The 12,488-nt window shown below is 41.7% G+C and overlaps 1 pseudogene; it reads right to left on the bottom strand.

Moving 5' to 3' along the window:
• Positions 1–1,989: 1,989 nt before the first annotated feature.
• The window catches only part of LOC109875482 (gastrula zinc finger protein XlCGF17.1-like), a 79,147-nt pseudogene continuing 68,648 nt past the window's right edge, over positions 1,990–12,488 (bottom strand).

Below are 12,488 nucleotides of genomic sequence, written 5' to 3'. Positions count from 1 at the left end.
TTTATCTTTCATGGAAGATTCTTTGTCCATAAAATGAAGTGGACAAACCCCTCTTCACATGATTTAAGATATAATTTAAATATTATTTTGAAGTGATCAGTAAATGTAAAAACAAAAAAGCAATACGCACCATAAAAGTATTTAACAAATTGAAAATTAATTTTGATATGTAGTACCCCTGTTTGTTAGGTTAATGTACTCTTGTTTGTATATATATATATATATTTGTATTTGTTTGTCTTTAACCACACTGTGTTGTTAAACGGGTGAGTAAAAACTCATGCTTCCTAAACTAAAATCTACATTTTCCTCAACTGCGTCCAGTCAGCAGATGGACGAGATGCCGTTTAGGCCGCCCGTTGTGACTCCTTCAAAAATTCAGCAGAGCAAGTTTGTATGAAAGTCTGGTTATTAAATGGGTACATAGTTCAATAGTAATATCCTTTAAAACCCTCTGGTGATGAACTTTGCTGCCCTGTTTCCAGTTTTCCACATTTCTGGGAGAACCTATTCAGGTAAGTAAGTAAATAGATTTTGAAAATGTAAAAAAAACGATGATATTATTAGCTAACTAGCTACAGTGCAGGCTAACTCAAATGAGATTATACATGAGCTATCTAGACAACTTCAAATACTGTATAGATAGCTAGCTAAGTTAATTAAATATCACCAGCTACCTAACTTCATATTAGCTTGCTATCTTGATGTATTTATCACTGTAAAAAACAAACTCCAAATGCATTTTTAGGTAGCTAGCTAACAGCCATGGAGGAGGGTGAAAGGATAGCAGCCCCAACTGTCAGTGAGAGAGGAGGCTATTCTGGATACGGCAGGTACTTTTGTGTAGTTCCTGGCCCAAGAAGTGAGGATGGAGATAATAGGAACAAAATATTCAGTGTGGTGTAATTTGACTAGAATGAAGTCTGTTTCTTGTGAGGTTTTCTATCCTCAGATAAAGAGCGCTACGAAAGCCAGTCTACATATGAAGAGGTCCCAATGAAGAGCAGTGGTTCTCAGTCCTGGGGACTCAAAAAGGCACATTGTTGTTTTTGCCTCAGCACTGCACAGCTGATTCAAATGACCAACTCATCATCAAACTTCAAGTGCTATTTATGTATTCATTTGAGGTGCTATCCTTGATATGATCCTGTTATTGTCACATGCTACACATGTACATGTGTGTGTCCATGCATCTATCAATCCAATGTTGTCATGATTTGTTATCAGGGATATGATACTTTAGTAATCCACAATGACCTGGTGATGTAACAGTCTAATAATTACATTGTCTTCCATATTCCTACAGATACCTTGTAACTGGAGATTCCTTCTAAACGATTGCCTACAGTTACCGTGTAGGGCGCGGCAAGGTTGGGTGACCAGGGTCTTCTGGGACTGCCTCCTGAAGGAATTCAGGTGTGTGAAGGCTACCATGAAGAATAGTAAGACACTTCATTATTTCTATAACTAACTAGCTAAATTGTTTGTCCTTGTGGGTCCGTTCATGTTTTTAGGCATAAAGTTCTCTGCAGCCACTTAGTGTGGTGTGGACACCAGGTGAGGCCACACAGATTCCTGTTGAACACTGTCGCTTTAACTACCTTATTTTCTCAATAACATTCCCTCTCCTTCACTTCATCCCCCTCTCCCCTTCTCCCTAAATCCTCTAGGTTATATCAGCTGTGTCCTTAAACTCACTAGCTTCTAGAACTCTCGTCCCCTTGGAAGGAGCCCAAACAAAACTAATCTCCAGTACGGGAAAAACTTGCAGTCAAAATAAATTGTGATGCACTGGCTAAAAGCAAAACACAAAACTTTTTGACTGCCCAACCTTGAGAGAATCAGCAACCAAATACTCCTTCTACAATGTTAAAACCTTCTACATTGTGACATCATTAAAATACTCCTTCTACAATGTTTGATATCATGAAAAAAACTCTTTCATGCATGTATTTTCTGATGTTTAATCAGATATATTTTTTATCACAGCTATAAGATTTCTCTCCTGTATGTGTTCTCTGGTGTGATATCAGGTGGCTTGACTGAGTAAAATGCTTCCCACATTGAGTACAACTATAGGGGTTCTTTCCAGTGTGTGTTCTCTGGTGAAGAATCAGACTGCTCATCTCAGTAAAACTCTTCCCACATTCATCACAGCTATATGGTTTCTCTCCTTTGTGTTTTCTCTGGTGTGATATCAGGCTGCTTAGCTGAGTAAAACTCTTCCCACATTTATCACATTTATAAGATTCCTCTCCTATGTGTGTTCTCTGGTGAAGAGTCAGATTGCTCGACCTTGCAAAACTCTTCCCACATTCATCACAGCTGCACGGTTTCTCTCCTGTGTGTATTCTCCCGTCTGATATCAGGGTGCTTACGTGAGTAAAACTCTTCCCACATTGAGTACAGCAATAAGGTTTCTCTAAAGTGTGGCTTATCTGATGAATTTTAATGCCTGCTGATGAGGTGAATATTTTCCCACAGTCAGAGCAGCAATGAGATTTCTTTCCCGTGGGTGTCTGCTGGTGTTTCTTGAGGAGTTCTGATCTAGAGACTCTTCTTTGCCTTGTCAGCATCATGAGGTTGTTGAGTCTCCCAAGAGGACCCATGGTAGTCAGTTCTCTCTCCTGTGTGAATGACAAAGTCATACAGATGGTTAAAGGCCCACAACAGCAGAAATCCACTGTAAAAGGTGATGCCAACAGCGTAGCCATGATGTTGTACAACAATTGACGTCTGTAATGAATGTAATGATTATTTGACATAGGTCTTAAAATGAGCAACAAAAGTCATATTTTGTCTTGTTTTCAAATTAGTAGTAACATCCAAGTTTGTAGACTAGAAATAAGTTATTCATGTTCTTGAAACTCTAAGCAGTGTGCCAGACTACTTTTGGTCTCCAATATAGGCCCCTTTCTGTGTTTGCTAAAATTGTATGTAGTATATCTGCCTGGAGCAAAAATGGTGAGCAAAGATTTTCGTTTTTCACAATGTATTCTGAATGGGGGAAATTCAGGGGAGTAACCTCCATTTCCAGGTTGCTAATGAATGCATTTCACGCTACTTTGGATTATAATTGCCAGGCTCTTTTGAATGTCCTGCTTAATATAATGTTTGTGTACATCATCGCAAATCAACCGCTTTGTACTTAAAAAAACACTTCAACCAGTAAAATGCTCTTTGGCTTTTTCATCAGCCTGACAATGAGAGTTTGTACACTGTTTGCCAAATTGGCAGTTTGCATAGATCTACTGTAGGACACATAATTTCACCTAACAACAAATATAGGAAAACAGCTCTGTGTTGTATGAGCAAAGTATCAAGGATAGCAGGGGTCGGTACACGAATCGGGTTCTCGGTAGGTCCAGGTCCAAACGCCAACAGGTAAGTCCAAAACAATCCAGCTCATACACGGTAAATCCAGCCAATCTCTATTGTCTCTTTCTCTATTGTTCATAGATCCTTCCAGCCCTCTCTCTCCCTCTTCCTGGTTTTTCTTGACCCTTTATCTGTGGGTTGGCTCCACCTTCTGAGGGTTCCCTTGCTTCTGGGACTTGTAGTTTTGGCGGTCGGCCATTTTGTGATCTGTAGTTCTGACAGGGGTGGCCATTTTAGTGATCGGGCAGAGCCCGTTTATTAGTTCTGCTCTCACATATCTGCCATTTATCACTCATCCCCCTTCTTTGCCACAATATTTCACCTTTATTTAACCAGGTAGGCTAGATGAGAACAAATTCTCAACTGCAACCTGGCCAAGATAAAGCAAAGCAGTGCGACAAAAACAACAGAGTTACAAGTGGGATAAACAAAAGTAAGGTCAATAACACAATAGAAAAATCTATATACAGTGTGCAAATGGAGTATGAAGATAAGGCAATAAATAGGCCATAGTAGCGAAGTATTAAACAATTTAATAAAATACACTGGAGTGATAAGACGTGCAAGTAGAAATACAGGTGTGCAAAAAAGCAAAAAAAAATCAATAAAAACATGGGGATGAGGTAGGCAATTGGATGGGCTATCAGCAATCAGATAGCTGATTCTTAAAGTTAGCGAAGGAGAAAAATGTCTCCAACTTCAGAGATTTTTGCAATTCGTTCCAGTCATTGGCAGCAGAGAACTGGAAGGAAATGTGGCCAAAGTAGGTGTTGGCTTTGGGGATGACCAGTGAGATATACCTCCTGGAGCGTGTGCTATGGGTGGGTGTTGCTATTGTGACCAGTGAGCTGAGTGAAGGCGGCCTAGCAAAGACTTATAGATGACCTGGAGCCAGTTGGCGACGAACACGTAGCGAGGGCCAGCCGACGAGAGCATACAGGTCGCAGTGGTGGGTGGTATATGGGGCTTTGGTGACAAAACGGATGGCACTGTGATAGACTGCATCCGGTTTGCTGAGTAGAGTGTTGGAGGCTATTTTGAAAATGACATCGCCAAAGTCAAGGATCGGTAGGATAGTCAGTTTTACGAGGGTATGTTTGGCAGCGTGAGTGAAGGTAGCGATGATGCGAAATAGGAATATTTAATTTTGGATTGGAAATGCTTAATATTAGTCTGGAAGGAGAGTTTACAGTCTAGCCAAACACCTAGGTATTTATAGTTGTCCACATATTCTAAGTTAGAACCATCCAGAGTAGTGGTGCTGGACGGGGGGGTGCGGGCAGCGATCGGTTGAAGAGCATACATTTAGTTTTGCTAGCGTTTCAGAGCAGTTGGAGGCCACGGATGGAGTGTTGAATGGCACTGAAGCGAGTTTGGAGGTTTGTTAACACAGTGTCCAAATAAGGGCCAGATGTATACAGAATGGTGTCATCCGCGTAGAGGTGGATCAAGGAATCACCTGCAGCAGGAGCAACATCTTTGGTATATACAGAGAAAAGAGTCGGTTCGAGAATTGAACCCTGTGGTACCTCCATAGAGACTGCCAGAGGTCCAGACAACAGGCCCTCCGATTTGACACACTGAACTCTGTCTGAGAAGTAGTTGGTGAACCAGGCGAGTCAGTCATTTGAAAAACGACGGCTGTTGAGTCTGCCGATAAGAATACGGTGATTGACAAAGTCGAAAGCCTTGGCTAGGTTGATGAAGACGGCTGCACAGTACTGTCTTTTACCAATAGCTGTTACGTTTAGTACCTTGAGCGTGGCTGAGGTGCACCCGTGACGAGCTCGGAAACCGGATTGCACAGCGGAGAAGGTACGGTGGGATTCAAAATGGTCAGTGATCTATTTGTTAACTTGACTTTCGAAGAATGGCAGGGCAGGATGGATATAGGTCTGTAATAGTTTGGGTCTAGAGTGCCACCCACTTTAAAGAGGGGGATGACCGTGGAAGCGTTCCAATCTTTAGGAATCTCGGACGATACGATACGATAATTTTAGAAAGAGAGGGTCCAGATTGTCTAGCCCAGCTGATTTGTACAGGTCCAGGTTTTGCAACTCTTTTAGAACATCAGCTATCTGGATTTGGGTGAAGGAGAAGCTGGGGAAGCTTGGGGAAGTAGCTGCGGGGGGTGTGGAGCTGTTGGCCGGGGTTGGGGTAGCCAGGAGGAAAGCATGGCCAGCCATAGAGAAATGCTGGTTGAAATTCTGTTATCGGTGGTGACAGTGTTTCCTAGCCTCAGTTATAGAGCTACAGGATGCACATTTGTTTGAAAAAGCTAGCCTTTGCATTCCTAACTGACTGTGTGTATCGGTTCCCGACTTCTCTGAAAAGTTGCATATCGCAGAGAGTATTCCATGTTTTTGTGCTGGTCGAGGGCAGTCAGGTCTGGAGTAAACCAAGGGCTATATCCGTTCTTAGTTCTACATTTTTGAAAGGGCATGCTTATTTAAGGTGGTGAGGAAATTACAATTAAAGAACAACCAGGCGTCCCCTACTGACAGGATGAGGTCAATATCCTTCCAGGATACCCGGGCCAGGTCGATTAGAAAGGCCTGCTTGCAGAAGTGTTTTAGGGAGCGTTTGACAATGATGAGGAGTAGTCGTTTGACCGCGGACCCCTAACGGATGCAGGCAATGAGGCAGTGATCGCTGAGATCCTGATTGAAAACAGCAGAGGTGTATTTGGAGGGCAAGTTGGTCAGGATAATATCTATGAGGGTGCCCATGTTTACAGATTTAGGGCTTTACCTGGTGGGTTCCTTGATAATTTGTGTGAGATTGAGGGCATCTAGCTTGGATTGTAGGACAGCCAGGGTGTTAACCTCACTAGGGTAGGGGGCACAAGGAACCCAAAATGGAGAACCGTGATTAAGGGGGAAGGTGTTACAGGCTTTCGTTTTTCCATTTATGTTTTGAGGTTGGACTTTAGCACGTAAGAAAGGGGGATACCTAGTGTGTACAACTGAATGCGTTCAACTGAAATGTGTCTTCAGTGCACTGATTGGTGTCACCTCGTTAGCACGTCCAGCTTGTTAGCATGTATAGCTAGTTAGCACGTAGCACGCACTGATTGGTGTCACCTCGTTAGTCAGTATGTGTTACACCTGTGCTGGCTTGTCCATCTCGTCTCGAAGGTGTATCACCTGAGCTGGTCCAGGTTCTATTTAAGAGTGTCTGGCCCAGTGCTCCAGTTGTCTTTATAGATGTGGAGAGTAAACACCTTTAGTTGCTCCACCTTTTTGGTTTGCTTCCTGTCTTTAATTTTGGTGTGGGTTTTTCTTTTGTTTGCCTCTTCTTGGGCAGAATTAGTGGGTCTCATGGTGGGTGTCTTTTGGGTTTCAGTTGTTGTTACTAGTCAACTTTCAGTGAATACCCCCATAGTGACTTTCAGAGCTCCTCCTCAAAAACAGCTTCTATTTTGGGTTGGATGTTGCATCCTATGGAATGGAACGTGTAGCATGGCATAACTATATTTACCAGACTAATGAATGAAGAAGCACTTTTGTTGCTGTTGCATGTCATGATGTTTGTCATTCAGAAAATGATTTCCTGAATCAGCTGATGATAGTTGATCATGTGGCTTTAACTAAATTGCAACAGTATTAAGAATGATGTGTAATTATTGAAGAACCGCGTAAATGACAGTATCCATTTGGGTGTTGTCAATAAAGTTAAAGTTGACTCTCGGTTAGAACCATTGGATTCAGCAAATTCTGAAATGATTTAGGATTTCTCTGCCCATGAAAACTGTTTTCCCAGCGTAACATAAGGATACACTAAATGTTTCGTAGTTAGAGTGCATTTCAGAGATCTGAATACAAAAAAAACTGTCCCACATCAAGATCCAGTATATAAGTTGAAGTTCATCATATGACAAGCACCTTTTACGGCTGCGGTCCCTGTTCAGAGCGCCAACTAATAGTACTCGATACAACTCAAACTTTCATTAAAACACACATGCAGGGTACTCAATTAAAGCTACACTCGTTGTGAATCTAGCCAACATGTCAGATTTGTAAAATGCTTTTCGGCGAAAGCATGAGAAGCTATTATCTGATAGCATGCAACCCCCGAAATAACCAAATGGGACGTAAACAGAAATAATTAGCGTAGCCGGCGCTACACAAAATGCAGAAATAAAATATAAAACATTCATTACCTTTGACGAGCTTCTTTGTCGGCACTCCTATATGTCCCATAAACATCACAATCGTCTTTTTTTCGATTAAATCCGTCCATGTATACCCAAAATGTCCATTTATGAAGCCCGTCTGATCCAGGAAAAAGCACCTTTCTAAAACGCAACGACGTTTTTTTTAATTAAAAAAGTTGCCTATAAACTTTGACAAAACACTTCAAACTACCTTTTGTAAACCAACTTGGAGGTATTAATAAACGTTAATAATCGATAAAATTGATCACGGGGCGATCTGTATTCGATAGCAGCAAGTCTTGAAATCATCGTCCATATTCTCCCTTTCATAACTTCCTTCGGTGGACCCCAAGACAGGAAGTGCCTATTCGTCATCCCACCAAGGATAAACTACAACTGAATTGCCAGTACTAGCGACATCGTGTGGAAGCTGTAGGCATTGTAAACGGGGCTATATCTATTTTCCCTTGCCATAGACAATACAGAGACTGGCGGATTGATTTTGTGTGTTTTTGGTGAACAGTTTTCCTTGCGATTTTGTCTCCTAAACACGTTCTGTTATAGCCACAGACATGATTTAACCAGTTTTAGAGACTTCAGAGTGTTTTCTATCCACACATACTAATTATATGCATTTACTATATTCCTTGCATGAGTAGCAGGACGTTGAAATCTTGCGCGATTTTTTACAAAAAGCTGCGAAAATTCGCAGCCTCCCTAACAGGTTTTAACGTTATGACTATAAATACTGTTCCCTGTAAGAGGGAAACTAGGAACATACTATTAAATCCATGCCTCGTTGGAAGCCCCGCCTTCTACAGGTGATGAGTGTGAGGCTCGGATTCATTCCTTAAATTTAATACCGCTCTTCACCGACCCAGGAAAAGGCGTGATTCAAACAGGTGTTGTACCTCATTTCCAATCCTTCGGGGAAGAGTAATTATCGTCAAAGTTACATTTGGGATGTCTGATAGTATTTCTGATTGTCTTAACGCACCACCACTCATGAGTTGGAGCTTCTCAAAGTAATTTTTTCTTCACCTCAAACAGCAAGTAAACAAATTCTAGTCAAAATCAATTGCGAATGACAATAGTTCCTCAAAGTATTTTCATAAAATATTTCAAGCTCTCGCCCTTTCGATAACCACTCAGCATAAAAGGGAAAGATGTAATGCTCTGATCCAGTGGAAATGTCATAAAATACCTGTGTTACGGTTTTCTCTGTGTGAAGGAGAGTCGGACCAAAATGCAGCGTGTAGATTGCGATCCATGTTTAATGAACAAAAACGAAACACGAAATAATACAAACACTACAAAAACAAAGACCGTAACGAAAACCGAAACAGCCTATACTAGTGAAAACTAACGCATAGACAGGAACAGGGACACTAAGGACAAACTCAAAGAATATGGCTGCCTAAATCTGGTTCCCAATCAGAGACAACGATAAACACCTGCCTCTGATTGAGAACCACTCCAGACAGCCATAGACTTTGCTAGATAACCCCACTAGCTACAATCCCAATACATACACACCAAAACCCCAAGACAAAACACACCACAATACAAAAACCCCATGCCACACCCTGGCCTGACCCAATACATGAAGAAAAACACAAAATACTTAGACCAGGGCGTGACAACCTGATTACTTCTTATCCTTTACACAAATAGCCGACAGCGGTGTCTGTCCCAAACTCACTGGCCGGGAAACTCCGAGGGCCCAGAATATTTTATACAATGTTGCAAGCTTGCTATCACGAGTTTCGGGCTAACCCAGTTGATAGTTGATACAATGTTTAAAGTTTGTTGTAGACAGGCCATGTGCAGCCAATGTGATTTATAGGATATTTATTTTTATCAGGATATTTTCTACCTGCAGGCTGCAATGTTTTTATTTGTTGGCTTAAGTTCTCTTTTTTGGCTTAAGTTTTGACATAGTTGGCAATGAAAGTTACTTTTAGATTTGTATAATTTAGATTGATATAGAATGTAGATTAATCACAGACAATGATTTTGAGATACTATTATAAATTAAATGAATCTGTTCCACAAAAATGAGCACATGAAAATCATAGCTTGCATGCAGATTGGTAGAAATGGTAAGATAAATTTGCACTCCAAATGGAAAAAGTTTGACTACTGCTGGTGTCGTGTATTACTGAAAACTTCTGGAGCATAACGGCAGAATTTACGAAGTCCAGCAGCAGCGGGAGGAGGGAAGAGTTTCTCTCGGTTATATTGATGACTGGCTCCCTCAAGTAATTTGTGTATCTGTTATTATTTAATCAAAAAGCATGCTTAAAGCATCAGACAAGTTATGCACATATAGTTGATTTTATTAAAACATGGGGTGATTAGTAGAAAGAACAGATGACTCTTGGTTGACCAAGATATATTTTAGTTGGGGACAACACTAGAACATGATTTTGGGGCTCCCGGGTGGCGCAGCGGACACTGCATCTCAGGGCTTGAGGCGTCACTACAGACATCCTGGATCAAATCCAGGCTGTATCACAACCGGCCGTGATTAGGAGTCCCATAGGGCGGCGCACAATTGGCCCAGCGTCATCCGGGGTAGGCAGTCATTGTAAATAACAATTTGTTCTTAAATGACTTGCCTAGTTAAATAAAGGTGGGCAAACGTACAAAATCAGCAGGGAATCAAATACTTTTTCACCTCACTGCCTAGAAACCTGGATAAACTGTCATTATGACATCATGGATGAATTCTAGAATATACTATATAGCCTCAATCTGTTTAAAATGATAATTTTGACCTCATGGATGGCCGGTCTTTGTATTCATAGTGTAGTGAATTCAGGGGGAAGCCCTGAGCTGAACTCAAACCTGGGTCCAGCAACTGTCAAGCCAACACCTTGGAACTGTTACACCAAGATGTCTGAACTTCTTGATGAGGTCGCTAGGTGTTGGGTTATGGTTGCTACAATAACTTTCTCTATGAATTTGAGAGTGGTTACACTTCTCCTTCCCCCATCCCTCAGCTGTTTACCAAACCAAGTCTCTGGGCAGCCGTTTTGTTGCTGTTTAATAAACCCACACAACCCAGCAATCTGCAGTTGAAACAATAACAAAGCTGTCATTCCACTACTGTTTTGGTAATAAAATGATGGGGATGGAGAAATGTAACTACTCTCAAATTCATAGACAGACCTATGGATGCAAGGACTGACCATCCATGATATCAACATTATAGTTTATTTACATTGCTTCTAAACATTGGAGTAAAAAAGGCTTATTTGGGGTTCTGATGGGGTACAACAGTTGAACTAAGCTAATGAGGCATGTGTTATATTCTTCAATAATCAATGGATATACAGTGGGGAGAACAAGTATTTGATAAACCTGCAAAATCGGCAGTGTTCCTACTTACAAAGCATATAGAGGTCTGTAATTTTTATCATAGGTACACTTCAACTGTGAGAGACGGAATCTAAAACAAAAATCCAGAAAATCACATTGTATGATTTTTAAGTAATTAATTTGTATTTTATTGCATGACATAAGTATTTGATACATCAGAAAAGCAGAACTTAATATTTGGTACAGAAACCTTTGTTTGCAATTGCAGAGATCATATGTTTCCTGTAGTTCTTGACCAAGTTAACACACTGCAGCAGGGATTTTGGCCCACTCCTCCATACAGGCCCTCTCCAGATCCTTCAGGTTTCGGGGCTGTCGCTGGGCAATACGGACTTTCAGCTCCCTCCAAAGATTTTCTATTGGGTTCAGGTCTGGAGGCTAGCTAGGCCACACCAGGACCTTGAGATGCTTCTTACGGAGCCACTCCTTAGTTGCCCTGGCTGTTTGTTTCGGGTCGTTGTCATGCTGGAAGACCCAGCCACGACCCATCTTCAATGCTCTTACTGAGGGGAGGAGGTTGTTGGCCAAGATCTCGCGATACATGGCCCCATCCATCCTCCCCTCAATACGGTGCAGACGTCCTTTCCCCTTTGCAGAAAAGCATCCCCAAAGAATGATGTTTCCACCTCCATGCTTCACGGTTGGGATGGTGTTCTTGGGGTTGTACTCATCCTTCTTCTTCCTCCAAACACAGCGAGTGGAGTTTATCAGACCACATGAGACCACATGACCTTCTCCCATTCCTCCTCTGGATCATCCAGATGGTCATTGGCAAACTTCAGACGGGCCTGGACATGCGCTGGCTTGAGCAGGGGGACCTTGTGTGCACTGCAGGATTTTAATCCATAACGGCGTAGTGTGTTACTAATGGTTTTCTTTGAGACTGTGGTCCCAGCTCTCTTCAGGTCATTGACCAGGTCCTGCCGTGAGTTCTGGGCTGATCCCTCACCTTCCTCATGATCATTGATGCCCCACGAGATGAGATCTTGCATGGAGCCCCAGACCGAGGGAGATTGACCGTCATCTTGAACTTCCATTTTCTAATAATTGCACAGTTGTTGCCTTCTCACCAAGCTGCTTGCCTATTGTCCTGTAGCCCATCCCAGCCTTGTGCAGGTCTATAATTTTATCCCTGATATCCTTACACAGCTCCCTGGTCTTGGCCATTGTGGAGAGGATTGAGTGTGTGGACAGGTGTCTTTTATACAGGTAACGAGTTCATACAGGTGCAGTTAATAGAGGTAATGAGTGGAGAACAGGAGGGCTTCTTCAAGAAAAACTAACAGGTCTGTGAGAGCCGGAATTCTTACTGGTTGGTAGGTGATCAAATACCGATGTCATGCAATAAAATGCAAATGAATTACTTAAAAATCATACAATATGACTTTCTGGATTTTTGTTTTAGCTAGCTAGGCTAATGCTAACTAAACCAGTCCGCTAACTGACAGCAACACCGTAAATATGAAATTAAATCGGATAACTAAGTAGACGACAGAAGTGGGTTTAAAACACAGTGGCTAATATACACGAAAGCATCTAATTGGCTTTATTTTGTTTGTCTATTTTGTCT

This window comes from Oncorhynchus kisutch, linkage group LG20, assembly GCF_002021735.2.
Source record: "Oncorhynchus kisutch isolate 150728-3 linkage group LG20, Okis_V2, whole genome shotgun sequence".
Classification (NCBI taxonomy): Eukaryota; Metazoa; Chordata; class Actinopteri; order Salmoniformes; family Salmonidae; genus Oncorhynchus; species Oncorhynchus kisutch.
This window is presented reverse-complemented; position numbering and strand designations above follow the sequence as displayed.